The sequence below is a fragment of the Bicyclus anynana genome, chromosome 15, assembly GCF_947172395.1.
Source record: "Bicyclus anynana chromosome 15, ilBicAnyn1.1, whole genome shotgun sequence".
Classification (NCBI taxonomy): domain Eukaryota; kingdom Metazoa; phylum Arthropoda; class Insecta; order Lepidoptera; family Nymphalidae; genus Bicyclus; species Bicyclus anynana.
This window is the reverse complement of record NC_069097.1, coordinates 4,417,319-4,434,011: the sequence shown is the minus strand read 5'-3', so window position 1 is coordinate 4,434,011 and position 16,693 is coordinate 4,417,319. Positions and strand designations below refer to the sequence as shown.

Below are 16,693 nucleotides of genomic sequence, written 5' to 3'. Positions count from 1 at the left end.
AAATGTCTTTTAGCTGCGCTTAACATTAAACCTTGCAAACTTTTACTAGGCCTAGTTTTCTATTTCGATGAAACTTCGAAAAGTCTAAAAATAATGTTTTAGAAATGAATCTAAAATTGCTAGATATGCCGAATATCCATAAATCTTACCGAACAGAGCGACTTTTTAATAGTAATTTATTTCTTTGACTAGGTATCTTGTGTTAACATATCTTTAACCAGTTTTTATAATGAAGCAACAACCCAAGTTATTTTATGGAGATTCAAGTACCAACTACACATCTTTAATTACATTTCATATAATCATGAAAGTACTGGGTTATAAATGGTAAACCAGTCCACGTTGCAGCCAGTGCATTGACACACGGCGTCTTCAAAATAAAACCATAGTGGTTACCTTGCTCAATTGCTCAGACGACCGAAATCATCGGGTCGTATGCGAATGCACCTGAACGGCAATCTCCTCAACTCGGTCCGTTCGTCCCCGTCGCCCCGGCGCGGCCGTCAGTACAGAGGTGTCCGCGGGCGAGGCGGCACGTGCGGTGCACGCCTCGCTTCATTGTTTTGGCTGTGTACACCATTGTTTAATTCTATCCGACTGCAATCAATACGATATTTCAGTGAAATACGACGGTCTGCATTATTCATCAAGATAGTGCTGAAGCGTGCAACGACATTGAATGCCTTATCTTTACAGATAAGTACATGGTGGCTTATTGACAAGTGAAACTCTCGATCGTCCCATTCATATAGGACGGTATCGTTTGTGTGTTTGTTATTGGACCATAAATATTGTGTAGTGTATTTCTGCTGCAAGGATAGTATGCAAATCAATAACCAAGTGGATGCCCAACTGCGAGCAGCAAAGAGCTCTTGCCGTGCGGCTTACAACACGGTTGCATATTGATTGGTCCAACCGGGATCACTGGAAACTGTCATCCCTTTACGGTAAGTAAACAGAGGACCAATTTGGAGTGATAATAGTAAACAGATTAACAAAGCCAAAGTACATTAAGAAGATGATAGATTAGAACACTATAACCATCATAACACAAACACATGCTAAAACAAGTACAAAAATTCAGATAGGTACTCAGTGCATAACTGTTGTTTCTTTTATTCTGTCTAGTACGTCCAATGGCTATTTGCTGACAACTACAATAGAATTTAGTTAACAAAAGCAGTTAATCACACAAATTTCTTTGATTAAACTTTAATTCGAAACATCTATTGCTTTTAAAAAGAAGATACCGAAATAACAGTGTCCGCCCACTACTAAATTTAATCCCGACATTCTCTCCAGTTTCATGATGCTTTCCCCAATATTCTTTCCAGGTCAACATGACGTGACCTCTTTTAATCTGACCTTGTGTTCAGATTTATATCGAAACATTTATTATAAAGATTATGTGTGTACAATGTTATAACAACATTTGCATAAACAAATCAATCACTACAATAATTTTGTAATTGAATTAGATATAAGTTTAATGGGTAAGCAAGCACCTAAGTTTTTAAAATTACTGAGCATTCGACTGCAAATTTACCTGATCATGATGCAGTCTATGTTTTCGCATTTACTTGATTGTTTTTCAGCTCATTCAACCTATAACCTTTGTCTGTTCTCAAACCAATAGGTATCCTGCCAGAATCCTAAATCTTCCAATTCTGAAGGATTTAGTTCTAATAAGTCATTCTTAATCGAAAATTTAATTTAGAAAACACTAGGTAGGCATGTGTTTTCTAAATAAAATTTTCAATGTTTTATTAATTCTCTCATACCACATGGTTTCTTTAAATTCAAATAAACAATCAGTATCAAAATCAATAGTTAGTAGTAGATTGTTTATTTTAACAACACTGTAGTTTGTTAAATAATTTATAGCCTGTTAATACGTACTACATAATTTATAATCCCAAAATATTGAAGACCATGTTACGCGATATTCCAACATTTGCAATTCAAATGAGACCATTAATATTATCAATCCCTATAACAAATAACACCTAAATCCAGCTAATGGAAATTTGTAAGTAATCAATACTAAGATTATCCTTTAGCAGCAGCCATTCATAAATTAACATCAGATTGTATTTAGCTAATCTATACTAATATAATAAAGAGATAAAGTTTCTGGTGTAAGGTGTACTAATTAAATCATGGAACATATAAAACGCTATAGCTTGAGACTATAAGAGAAGTTAAGCTTATACCAAAAATCTTCTAAGAAGTTTTGAAGTCAAGAATGCTCAACATATCCCTAGATTAAAGGACAGAAGCCTACAACCATGAGCCTGATCGCATTATGGAAAAGTTTGTTTTTTCACTAGTGCAGTAAAATGTCTACAGCGTAAATATCCTGAGATACGATTGGCTGCCGTGTTCGGTTTGGTTGAAAACGTATTATCAAATAATCCTTCATCTGTCAAGTTAAAGAAGCAAAGCGAAGATGGTATCCTAAACGATTAACTAAATGTCGATCATAATAAAAACCTGTTTAAACCTAATGACCTACTATTCTGTTGCATGTGAGATTTGATGATCCGCAATCAAATTCATGCTTGAAACCGGTCTCCAATTAAATATAATGATAATATGACTGCCTGATGGATAGCACGTTTGATATTTGTATGGATAATATCACAACTGAGACAGTGATGCAGCATATTGTACAATTGTATAGTTATATTCAACATTAATATCTTTAAATAATATTGTATGTTTGTCCTCTAGGCGCTCCTAAACCATTCATCCAATTGAGATGAAGGTGACTCTGCGTTCGTCGACGAAGGTTCTTAACTCAAATAAAATATTTTCGTGACATTGTAACCATTACAGCTAGTACGACTTAAATATATACATTGCAGTTAGCATTCACAAAAGATGTTAACGTAAGCACTTAAGACAAGAAACGTGAACTTAAATAAGTAGTACCTCCTTTAAACTTTCATGATTTTTATATTTTAATAAAAACATTAAAACAATCCTATTGTTATCGTAATTTAGCAGCTTAGATGCATCTATCTATATCTTTGATAAATTGTTATCTTTATCAGGTACTTAGTTCCGTCATCGCAATTTAAATTTTCGAGATATTCGTCATCAACCCATATTCGGCTCACTGCTGAGCTCGAGTCTCCTCTCAGAATGAGAGGGGTTAGGCCAATAGTCTACCACGCTGGCCCAATGCGGATTGGCAGACTTCACACACGCAGAGAATTAAGATAATTCTCTGGTATGCAGGTTTCCTCACGATGTTTTCCTTCACCGATTGAGACACGTGATATTTAATTTCTTAAAATGCACATAACTGAAAAGTTGGAGGTGCATGCCCCGGACCGGATTCGAACCCACACCCTCCAGAATCGGAGGCAGAGTTCATATCCACTGGGCTATCACGGCTTTCGAGATATAATATAGATCAATCTTGTTGCGTATTTCGCCTCTAGCAATGAGTTACTATTTTCGGATTTTTCACTTTCAAATTTTGTTTCACTAAAAAACTATTATCACAACACATCGTTAATTATAATTATCACAGTCGGATTTTGTTGCAAAATTATAAATGAAGTGATTGCAATAGAAGATAAAAATTTAATCGGAGGACCTATAATTTTACAGGTTACAACAACGGATAATAACAAACATCGTGTTTACGTTATACAAAACGGTATTTTAAGTACTTTCACTCAAAATACCGTTACTGTGGTACTAGAATAAAATATTTTGATCAAATGGTAAGTAAAGTAAGAGAAACCTCGCCCTTAACGAGATTTATCCCCAATATTGTATGGTAGCCCCTTCTTAATAGTGCATTGTGTAAGAAATCTGGAAGCGCAGTTGCTAAACACACCTGACCGCAGACGAGAAAACCAGTTTCGCCACCTGGTCGTACACTACGCTGCAAAATCAAGATTTGTCGCTTAAAATTGCTTTATATATGCAAACATTGTATGTACTTCCTTTCCTTTCTATAAATATTGATCCTGGAAGCACACTTACTCGCTATTTTACATCCTGTCACCTTTCAGCTACCTGTTTGTTTTATTAAAATTGGACGTAGGTTAGTGTAGTGCAAAAGAACCCTTTTCAACATGGACAAAGTCTAGTAGTTCACGCTAGTTATATTTAATTATATTAATTCCTGTTGAATAGATTATTACATATTTTTAATTCTGCGTAAAAATCTTCTGTTTTTTATTTATACGTCTTTCCTGTTATACGAGTAACAAATGATGTCACTCCTGTAAAGGTTGCTTTAGACACAAGACACTCTAATAATAAGTGTTCCATTTTCCCTATTACCCTAAGAAATAACATCTTGTACTGCATCATTCGGAAGGCTAGTAAAATTATGTTTAGTTGTGTAATTTGTAAAACTCTAAGATGTTTAAATTGAAAAAACACACAACCTAAGTACTAACTAAACATCTTGGTCTTATAATAATTATTTATAAGGCGTTTTCTAAGGAAACCTGGCCTCTTATAAAAATGAAATCGATGCGTATATTATATAGAAATAAAAATCCATACCTATCTAAATACAATATCCAAATAGTCTGACTTATTTCTGAATTCTGCAAAACTGCATATTTTGGTATTTAACGTATAAGATAGCTGTGCATCATCATTATCATCAATCAATTAATTAACTTTCATACAATTGAACGAAACCAGACAACTCAACGACATCCCATTGTCTTTATTTCATATAGATTAATTATACTTTCTATGCCAATAGCTGTTACACGTAAAGATGGTAATGTGGCAATATTATTTTCAAATTCGTGCGAAAGTTTTCAATGACTAACAAAAATATGTATTTCTATGAAGTCATTTTTGTTATGCTGTACTATTTACGTCTCACTTTAAATAAATACTCTTATTGGGTAAGTTTATATTAAATTTTTATACTTATGTTTTATTTAGTAAGATAGTACTATCTACTTTTATAAATACATACCTATTTAAATGAAAATTTCATGATTGAACATTATGTCGTCTTACTACATAAATGACTTAGTAATATTTCTTTTTATATGTTTATATTTTATAAATAAGATATTTTATAGAAAATTTATCACTTTATTTTTGTTTATGTAGCCAAAATCGGTTAGCTTTGGTGCTTATGGAACATAGGTTATGTTATTGGTTATACAAACATCAGTACTGTTAAAAATATAACCCTCAATTGTAATGCAGGAATCCAGCAAACTGCAGCTTTTATCACCAAACTATAACATTTTTCTAAAATTTCCAATTGAATAATTATTTACTTTTGCCAACTATAATTGCCAATGTCAAGGATAACTATTTAAGTTTAAATTCTTAAATGATGAATTAATTACTTGTATTTGATGAGTTTATGTTTCGGAATCGTATTTTTACGCTAAGCACTAGTTACGAGATTGCCTCCATCACCTTTTAACTTTTAGTTAATGGAATAACAAAAATAAAACGTTAACACACGCATATCTTAACCCTGAATCATCTTACTTGTAAGAACCCTAAAAAGGGTTTTGTTTGTGATCCGACATTCCAATTTGTGATTCATCGGACTTTCTTATCCCGGTTAACTATTTCATTTTCTATTTTAAAGGGTTTTCAACTCAGCATGGATTTTCAAGTTGTGAAAAGTTTGTTATTTGTTTAATTATAAATAAACAACAATGAAACATACTTAGTGTGTAATTAATGCAATTAGCTTTGGCATTCATGAGATACTATTGTTTGTTTTAAAAACTTTATATTAATAGTTTGCTTATTATGTTCTTCGTTTGACAAGTTATCTCAATTTGTATTTGTCCACTCTTATTTTTCACTTACATAGGTTAGCTTGGTTAGCATAACATGTGATGCGGAGGGATGAAAGTCATATGAAAAGAATCATTATCAAAAGAATGTTGAAATTACAAGTGAACACAAGAGAAGAGAAAGGCCAAAAAACAGATAGACGGACTTTGTGATAGAGGATATGTGTGTAATAGAAGAAGATGATAATAAAATCGAATGGAAGGAATTGACAAATTTTGCCGAACCCACGTATATGAAATGAGGAAAAGGAGATGATGGCACTCGATTTTTCTGTTTAGTAATTATAGTGTAGGTAAAAAATATTCAGCTTAATATAGAATTACAAGTAATGATTCTGCATTATTTCTAGAAAAATATGTTAGCTTACCAATCTTTACTTAATGATCACATCAAATTAAAATAGCATTACGTTGGCTGCTATGCTCATTAATTTTGTCGGTTACATTATAAAGATTTACGTTATCTGCGACCTTAAACTAATTTGCCTGAGATATGTTATTTTTAAAATTGTATGATGCATACTCGAATACGCTTCTGGTTTTATCCGCAAGGTTTTCCTATATTCTAATTATATGACTGATTTATGAAACTCACAATTCTGGTCATGGTTATAATGCATTCAAATGAAACGATGATGCAATATGTTCTCAATAATATGTACTTATTTATAGTTTCGTTAGATATTTGACTTTATAAATCAAGTAGTTATAAACTGGAGCTTCGCTTACGTTAGTGAATAAATCTTTCGTTAGTTTATAATGATACTCTAGATCTATTTATGTTGTTATTGCGTTCTTAATAGCTGATGCATTAAACTTTAACTACAAAACAAACTTATATTAAATGAATTCTATGATATTAGTTATGATTATGTCCGTTTTAATACACAGAAAACCATTTCAAATAACTGCAGTTAACATTTACCGTCATACCACTCTTGTTTACTTAACGGAGATATTAAAGTGGTAAAATTAATGTTATATTTGATCTGAAATTCAAATAATACGAATATCTACCGTTTGCTAGAATGTACCTAGATTGATGATATGAGCATTACTATTTTAGTTATTATGTACGTAACTCCAAAGTTTAGCGGTGACGATCTAGTCCAAAAAAGAACCACCCGAATCTTGAATTTCTATTAAAAGGGTGCCTGTTCGACTATGGTCGTTACCCACTACTAACATATTTATTGGAATATTGATCATATTTAACAAAGATAATATGACAAAATATTCTGAAAACAAAAATTAAAGATTAGTGAAATATGTAAAATCTTATCACTTAGTAATTAATATGTAAATGTACCTTATCACCCTATAGGCATTAACCTTTTATGGTAACTAACTTATTAAACATGTGTATAACAGATACCTAACAATCATGTACGACTACACATTCAGATAAGACCAAAAAAGCCCGACATTAAACCCAAACCCTTAGTTTTGTAAGTAACTAACCGTCGTCCCACGGTTTCACCCTCGTAGTTCCCATTCCCATACGTAAGAATATGGGGATAAAATAGAGCCTATGACACTCACAGGTAACGTGGTTTTCTAGTGATAAAAGAATTTTCGAAATCGGTCCAGAGATACACACACTCAGATAATTAAGACGTGACGTACACAGAACTGAAAAAGTTGGAGGTACATGCCCCGAACTGGATTCGAACCCATACCCTCCGGAATCGGAGGCAGTGGCGGCTCAAACTTTACTTCTTCATAATATTAAATAGTAGGTATAGATGTCAAAAGTATCACAAGTCAAAGGATACTGGAATATAATCTGTGTCCTGTGACTTGAAAACATAACCGGACGCAGTATTACCAATTAGGTCGCTTTCCCACGCACTTGAGACCCACGCCTGTATACTAATAAGTACAAAACTACTGGTTAAAGACTGGTGTACGGTAACAATTAAGAGTTACTAGCTTATATACCCCGTTGTTTACTGCTTCTATAAGAACGCCGGGATTTTTTTTAAAAGCGAAGGGATTCCGCCAATGTATCCATATATAGTTGTGTGACCTTTTTTTTATTACCGACTTCAAAAAGGAGGAGGTTCTCAAGTTCATTGATATGTTTTTTTTATAAAGTGGGTACAACTGTAATATAATTTTTAATGATGTATTAAACTTTAATAGGTAGGTTAATATGCCTAAGTAGACTAGATTTTTTAGTCTACTTTGGCACAAAGTTACGTCGAAGGTAATAATTTATTAATCTACTACATCGTGAGGAAACCCGTGTGTAAAGTCTGCCTATCCGCATTGGGCTAGCGTGGTGGACTATTAGCCTAACCCCTCTCATTCTAAGAGAAGACTCGTGATTATCAGTGAGCCGAATATGTGTGGTTAATGATGATGACCACTATCTATACGAGGTCAATTCTGTACATTAAATATATTTCCAAAATGACTTTCAGGGGGTGATTAGTGATCGATACTGTTGCCAAAAATGTAATCAGTAAAATTTTTGTCTGTCTGTATGTTCGTTATAGAAACAAAAACTACTCGACTAAATTTAATACAATTATATTTATTCTTCATACTCCTGAACTATAGTATACTTTTCATCACGCTACGATCAACAGGAGCAGAGCAGTGAAGGGAAATGTTGGGAAAACGGGAGAAGTCACTCCATTTTTACAACGAAACTACCTACTGTAAAGGCTGGATTAAAGAGCTCTAAGGGCGGACGAAGTCGCGGGCGTCGCTAGTCTACAAAAAGTTTAATTCTCGGTCGAATAATGAAAGTACCTCCCTATCAAGATATTCCTAACAGATTGATTGTTCCGTACTATATTTTTTACAAAATACAATTTTTACTATAAGTAGTAAGCCGTCACTAATTTCCGATAGTACGTGTAACAAAACGATTATAAATTAACTGTATAGTACTGAGACCTAGATTCTAATCGCAATAAGAAAATGTCCTTTATATTGTACAAAAGAATTCACATACGTATACGCCTATAGGAAAGTTAATTTCGTTTGACACAGTTATAAGGCAACAGTAAATTCGTAATACAATAAACCAGTGTAACAGTATTAGTTCAATTGGTCACGTATTGAGTACAACACCACTACGAATGTAAACGTTTTTACTATTTTTACGCGAAAGTATTACAGTTCCCCAAAATGATTTTCAAAATGGACATCAACTTAGGTATGTTTAAAATATATATAATGCAGAAGGTATGCATAAATGATATAAAGTCGCACGGTTCCACTACCATAATGGGCGTCCCACAGGGTTCAATTCTGGGTCCTTTTCTATTTTTAGTGTACATAAACGATTTACCATACCATGTCAGCGGCATATGTGAGATTGTACTGTTTGCTGATGACACATCCTTAATTTTTAAGTCCGACAGAAATAAAGATAACTCTGACGACGTAAACCGTGCCATATCGCATGTGTCGCATTGGTTCACTGCAAATAATCTACTTTTGAATGCCAAGAAAACTAAATGTATTGAGTTTTCATTGCCAAATGTTAAAAAATTAGATAAGTCTATAATGATCGATGGTGAAACACTGGAAATGGAGAGTTCCACAGTTTTCCTGGGAGTGACCTTGGATTGTAAACTTCAGTGGGGTGCTCATATAGAAAAACTGTCTGGTAAACTTAGCTCAGCGGCATTTGCCGTGAGAAAAATAAGACAGTTTACTGATGTTGATACAGCTAGGCTTGTTTATTTTGCGTACTTTCACAGCGTAATGTCTTACGGTATTTTATTGTGGGGCAAGGCTGCCGATATACAATCTATATTTGTTCTTCAAAAAAGAGCAATTCGAGCAATATATCAATTAAAATCACGCGAGTCCCTTCGTCAAAAGTTTAAAGAAATAGGTATACTAACAGTAGCCTGTCAATATATATATAACAGTATAGTATATGTAAGACAAAATATTAATTTGTACAAACGAAAAGGAGATTTAAACCCACGTCTTACTAGACACGGGCATAAGTTAGTTATTTCTGCATATCGTCTCCAAAGAGTAAAAAAATCTTTTGTAGGTTTGGGTGTACTCTTCTATAATAAGATCCCCAAGACTGTGATGGACCTGCCAATGCATAGCTTTAAGCAATGTGTTAAAAAACATCTACTTAGTCGAGGGTACTACAACATTGATGAGTTCCTTAATGATAAAGATGCTTGGAGGTCGTTGGATCAGCTTCCACCTTCACACAGAAAGTAAAACTATAAAAAATGTAAACAGTAATTGTTATTAATTGTAAATTATAATACTGTATGACTTTTTCAAAAGAGCAACTGTTGAGTTTCTTGCCGGTATCTTCTCAGCAGAACCTGCCTTCCGAACCGGTGGTAGAATCTTTACAAATAGTCAACTGACGTGTCAAAAGTGCTTGTAAACTGAGCCTACTTGAAATAAATGATTTTTGATTTTGATTTTTTGATTTTGATATTTTTTTGCAATTCTATTAATTCTTTTTTATTAACCGACTTCAAAAAGGAGGAGGTTGACAATTTGATTGGTATGTTTTTTTTATAAAGAATGCATTATGAAAGTTAAGCTACACAAATCATATCGTCAAATGAAAAGAGCTGCATTTCAGCGTCGGACAGTCAGGCTAAAGATAAAAAATGTTTTTTTTTTTTTAATTTTTATATATTTTTTTTTATTTTAATGAGCAAACTTTATTTTATCACACGATAATCCTCAAGTGATAGACATCATAACTAACTACTAAATCAAAAGTAAAGTAAATCAAAACAACCGACAAAATCTGTTTCTAATATTGCTATTGCTATAAATAATGTTCGCAGTATTAGCACCACTAAGAAGATTGTTGATCGTTCACTTACCCAATAAGAGGTAAAACAAAGGTTTTTTTTGTACAAACAAACTAAACCAAACAGAAAGCTTTAAAAAAACAGAATAAGCTCCCAATCCTACTGCAGTTGTATGAAAGTGAAACCAAAAGCCACTATAAAAAGCCCTAAACACTAATTACCTCCCCTCGTATCAGTTACCTTGAAAGCAATTCTCTTACACCTACTAATAAGGATAAACAAAGGGTGAATCCAGACAATCATTTCAAAGTGTTTTCTTTTAAGAAAGAAAGAAAATATCTTTATTTTTAGGTAGTGCCACACATTACAATCGTCGTCATCAACCCATATTCGGCTCACTGCTGAGCTCGAGTCTCCTCTCAGAATGAGAAGGATAAGGCCAATAGTCCACCACGCTGGCCCAATGCGGATTGGCAGACTTCACACACGCAGAGAATTAAGATAATTCTCTGGTATGCAGGTTTCCTCACGATGTTTTCCTTCACCGATTGAGACACGTGATATTTAATTTCTTAAAATGCACACAACTGAAAAGTTGGAGGTGCATGCCCCGGACCGGATTCGAACCCACACCCTCCGGAATCGGAGGCAGAAGTTATATCCACTGGGCTATCACGGCTCTTAACAATATTAAATTCTAAATATATAGCTTATAGCTAGAGCAATAAAAGAAGAACGCCCTGCAACATGTGGCATAACCTAGAAAAAGGCCCTAACTCAGCATTTTGCCACATCCTATACAAAAAAAAGTATGCAGCACTGATTTTCAGTTAGGACCCAGTTCAGTTCTTCGTAAATTACCTACGTTATATTTGTACTGAAATGTTCTCTACTAAGGTTAGTTTGGCATTTATTGATTACTAGCTGACGCCGCGCGATTTCACCCGCATGGTTCCCGTTCCCATAGGAATATAGCCTATAGCCTTGCAAGATAAATGGGCTATATAACACTGAAAGAATTTTTCAAATCGGATCAGTAGTTCCTGAGATTAGCGCGTTCAATCAAACAAACTCTTCAGCTTTATAATATTAGTATAGATAATTTACTTCAAGACATATAGTCTTAGCTGAAAATTATTAAAAAAATGTAATAATATAATAAAAACCAACATCTTTTACGATTTACTTAATAGAGCACAAAATACGGAGCGCCTGGGTCGCAAAAATGCTCATTATACAAATACTCGTAAGTATTACACAAATATCAGTAATAAAGATAAATAAAATCAACATAATGATAATCCTCATAATGAATATTACAAAAGGGAAAATCTTTCTTTCCACAAAAGTGAAGCAACTGGTATACGATATGATAACAGCTATCATTTCTTTATGCCTACAATACTGATAATACTATCTTTTGGTACTTCCACAGTATGTAATAATGTCAACATAACAGTTGTTATGTAATCTATTGTCTTTAAGCCCTGCTTGGAAAGAAAACGGTAAGTAATGTCACAACTTTCTCTTAGATAAACAAGGTAACATTTAACTGTAATGTACATTATTTTTATGAGTTTGTGAAAAGATTATACTACTTTTTCTTTCTTTCTATTAATTTGGGTAACTTTTACGGTTACTGTCTCAAGCAGTTTGGGAGCCGCTGGATGTAGACGGCTCAAGAGCGTGTTTTTAGAAGGGCTTGCAGGAGGCATGTGCCCAGCAGTAGACGTCCAGCGTCTAATAATGACAATACTAAATAATCACATCACATTATCACACTAACATTATAAAGACGAAAGTTTGTGTGTGTGTAACTGTGTAAGTATGTTTGATCCTCTTTTACGCTGAGGCTACTGAAGTGATTAAGCTGAAATTGGGAATGGAAATAGATTTTACTCTGGATTAACACATAGGCATACTTTTCATCCCGGAAAAATCCATGGTTCCCGCGGGATTTGTGAAAAACTGAATTCCACGCGAACAAAGTCGCGGGCTATGATATAACCTACAGGTTACACTGAAAGAAATTTTACAACAGATCGTGTCCTGTCAAAATATTTTCCGAAATCAAATGTTAAATTAATTATTTGTAAGGAAACAAAAACTAAGTCAGCATCCCTAAGTTCATTAAAATTTCGTAAAAGAAACATTTCAGAGTAGTTAATTGACATCCGCAAAATTAATGGATAGAAAGAAAATACAAGTCACTTTCCATCGATCCTTGTCTAAATCCGCTTGGTCATTTACCATTACATAGACTATCTTGTTAAAAAGTCTTTGTAAAACTAAATTGAACATCTTAGTTTATACTTTGTGTCACTTAAGGTAAATGATGTCCATAATAATTGAAAATCATAAAGATTTTTCATTGACCTTATTGTGTGGATAAAATGTTTATTATTTAATTTTTATACCATCTCCTCAAGACGTTTCATTCGTAAGTTTTCAGTATGTTGTGGAACGAACACTATCTTTGATAAGTAAGCCCGCGTGTACACGTGTACCCAAAAATTGCATCTTGTATCCTGGCATCTAACCAATCACTAGACAGTTTTTAAACACGAGCGCCATGTGATTGGTTAATCACAGACGCAGCCTTGAACGCAAACATAAAATTCGACGGACTGTATGGTACACAGATTCAAAGACTATATTTACTATTAATTATGTAGATTCTTAGTGAATTAAATATCACGTGTCAATCGGTGAAGGAAAACATCGTGTGGAAACCTGCATACCAGAGGATTTTCTTGATTCTCTGCGAGTGTGAAGTCTGCCAACCCGCATTGGGCCAGCGTAGTGGACTATTGGCCTAACCCCTCTCATTCTGAGAGGAGACTCGAGCTCAGCAGTGAGCTGATTATGGATTGATAATGATGATGATGCTTAGACAGGTTAGAATGCTGTGTTACTTTTGCTATCATAAAAATCGTAAACAGTACGAACACATGCATACTCGTAGCTAAGTATCTTTTGAAAATTGATCGTGTTTTGGCTGTCATATAAAATATATTTTATGAGAATATTTTACCTGTACCAAACTTACTAACGAATGTAATAGAATATATATTATAATACTTCTAGTTATAGTCCAAAAATTCTACGCCCACGAACGCCAGTGAACGTCCGAAGCACAGTTAACTTTTATTAATTACACATCCCTCCCATGCACCGACGTGACTGACAGACTAATAAGTCTGGAAGAGACTCAATAAGGATATCTGTTCATTAACTTGTCTCACTCATTAATTTTAGACGACGTCGTCTGCATATTATATGAGGCATCAAAAAATCTAATTTCAATCTAATTCTACGAAGCTTCTAGTTCTAGCAATTCTAAAGATGCAAAAAAGCTGCACCGTTTAATTATTATCTATTCTATTACTACATAGATATGGTTTAATTTTGACACGCAGAAATTTTTTGAGTTAGTCATCGTTATTAGCTTTTTTGTTCATATGATTATTTTATGGTTAAGATGACAATACCCGCATAACCCGCGGGCGTTGGCGACTTCGCGTGGAATTCAGGTATTCACAAATCTCACGGGAACCATGGATTTTTCCGAGATGAAAAGTAGTCAATGTGAAAAATTACTAAAGCGTTGATTTTATACTTGGTTATTAGTTTTGAATAGTTGTTCGAAGTAATGAAAGTCAAATTTTTTCTACTGCAAAGTAAGTTTTTTTCCAAAAAAACGGGAATATTTTTTTTCATGTTAAATGTTTTTTTTGTATGTACTTTTGACGGTCACATTGAAAAAAAATGGTACTAGGCAAAGTTGTACATCTAGCTTAAAAATATGCTCATTTAATGGGGATTCCAAAAATGTAAGACATTAGTACATTATTTTCAAAATCTTCGTCATAATTGCTATTTTCGTTCCGAAAGGGGTTGATTATGTAAAAATCTTACTTATTAAAATTTGTTAGATTGAATTTGAAATGTTAATAGAATTCAGTTAATTTGGTAAATGTTTTCCTGTTGATAAATAGGAAGATACTTTTGTAACCAAGTTTATTCCGCATAAAAACGCAAAGGGCCCGGAGTAACGTCCGCTAGTAATCGTAAAACTTAATTAAAATTCAGATGCACACACGCCGCGTCCACTTACGGCCGACGCGACTAGACTCGCTTATACATTTCCATTCACAAACATGCAGTATTTACATTTATATAGAAAACACCAATATCGTTACTGGTAGGCACTGATCCTTTATATATTAACTTTTTATACTAGTCCGCGCCCGTTTCCGTAGAAATGCGTTGCAAAAATATGGCTATGACGCTTATAAATAACCTGGCTTACTAGTGTAAAATAATATTTACGGTTAGTAGATCCAGAGATTACCCCCTACAACAGCACATATTTTACCTCATAACATTAGTATAGATTTGTTTAATAAAAAACGATTTTATGTATTCATCATTCTGATTATACAACCACGCTTGTTTACAGCTTTTAAAGTAACCTGAGATGAGATGAGGCGCTTTCATATAAATTTTAAATCAAACAAAAGTGCAAAAGATGAAAGTGGATTGATTGTGTATAAAGGGAACAAAAACACTACTTTGAAAAAAATTTAAGTTTAAATCCTAATCCATGTTTATAAATAAAGCCATAAAATCTTAAAACCCTTTAAAATTAAATTTCTTTGAAATAAAGGGGACAAAAACAAGAACGATAATTACAAAAAAACATCTTTATACCTACAGTTGTTGGTAAAATTTTATATAATTTTAAATCTTTTTATATAATTAATATAAAAAGATTGTCTTTTTTTTTACTTTTTACTTACCTACTTAAAAATTATTTTGATTATTTAAGATTGTTTTTTTTGACTTCAGAAATTACAGAAGGGAAAGAGCAATTATTTTTCCCGGGTTTTTTTAAAGGTTTAGTCACTATCATATTTATTTAAAGCATTTCTGTATATTTTGTGAGAAATCTTTTTAGAGCCCCTACAACTAATTTTGATACGGGGCCCCTCCGAGCCCGGTACGCCACTGACTCGTAACATTATTAAACATAGAATTACATTTTGAGCATCTCACTTGTATAACCTAAATTTTCAAGGACACAAAAGAAACCCATTTTTTTAGTGCGTCGTAAACTTCGTGTCCAAGTGCTGAACATTTTTAACTAAATTTGTCCTTTACGATCACTGCCGAGCACGCACTCAGTATAATTACTCAAACCATCGACATTCCAATTGTAAATGGTAATTACTTATTACTTTCTACTAGTGAAATGGAGTGTAAACGTTCGCTACAGTATTTTTCTTTTTTTTTAAATAATCAATCGCTCCACTATAAACTGATTTTTGATAGCAATGGATGTTTTCAAGTTAAGGTGGCCACTCCATGAAATATACTATAGTGAACATATAGCCCAATGGATATGACCTCTGCCTCTGATTCCGAAGGGTGTGGGTTCGAATCCGGTCCGAGGCATGCCCCTCCAACTTTTCAGTTGTGTGCATTTTAAGAAATTACATATCACGTGTCTGAATCGGTGAATGAAAATCATCGTGAGGAAACCTGCATACCAGAGAATTTTCTAAATTCTCTGCGTGTGTGAAGTCTGCCATTGCGCATTGGGCCAGCGTAGTGGACTATTGGCCTAAACCCTCTCATTCTGAGAGGAGACTCGAGCTCAGCAGTGAGCCGAATATGGGTTGATAAGGATGATAATGATGGTAATGATGAACATATCGTGTAAATTACTATGTATCTATATAATATGTATATATAAAGTAGCATGGCCACTAATAAAATATTAAATTTTCACCCAAAATTCATGTGCCAAAATTAAATCCAGGCACCCTTTACTTAAATCACTCCAGGTATGCAAATTTTGATGCCTTGTTTGCGGCTGCCTTATTAATTTTGCTAATTTGAAATATTTTACACCGGCCTTAATTATTTTACACGAACCACTGGATTAGGAATATTTTAACAAGGTTTTAAATTTTAATTATCATATAATGGCAAAGCAAATACATTTTAGGCACGAGAATTGAGATTCCCTTTACAGTACAACTTAAAAAAGAGACTTTAATCTCTTAAGTTAGATTGTTAATATAAAAGCAATAAATAAATAAAAATTAAAAT

At 33.6% G+C, this 16,693-nt stretch overlaps 1 protein-coding gene across 2 annotated transcripts in view; it reads left to right on the top strand.

Moving 5' to 3' along the window:
• The first annotated feature begins 471 nt into the window (after positions 1 to 471).
• The window catches only part of LOC112047432 (ADP-ribosylation factor-like protein 4C), a 93,811-nt gene continuing 77,589 nt past the window's right edge, over positions 472 to 16,693 (top strand). Inside the window, exon 1 of one of the 2 annotated variants that reach the window (XM_024084556.2) lies at positions 472 to 947. The gene's annotated coding sequence lies outside the window, so the exon portion shown is untranslated. The remainder of the gene's footprint in view (positions 948 to 16,693) is intronic. The other variant, XM_052885720.1, reaches the window with a different exon arrangement.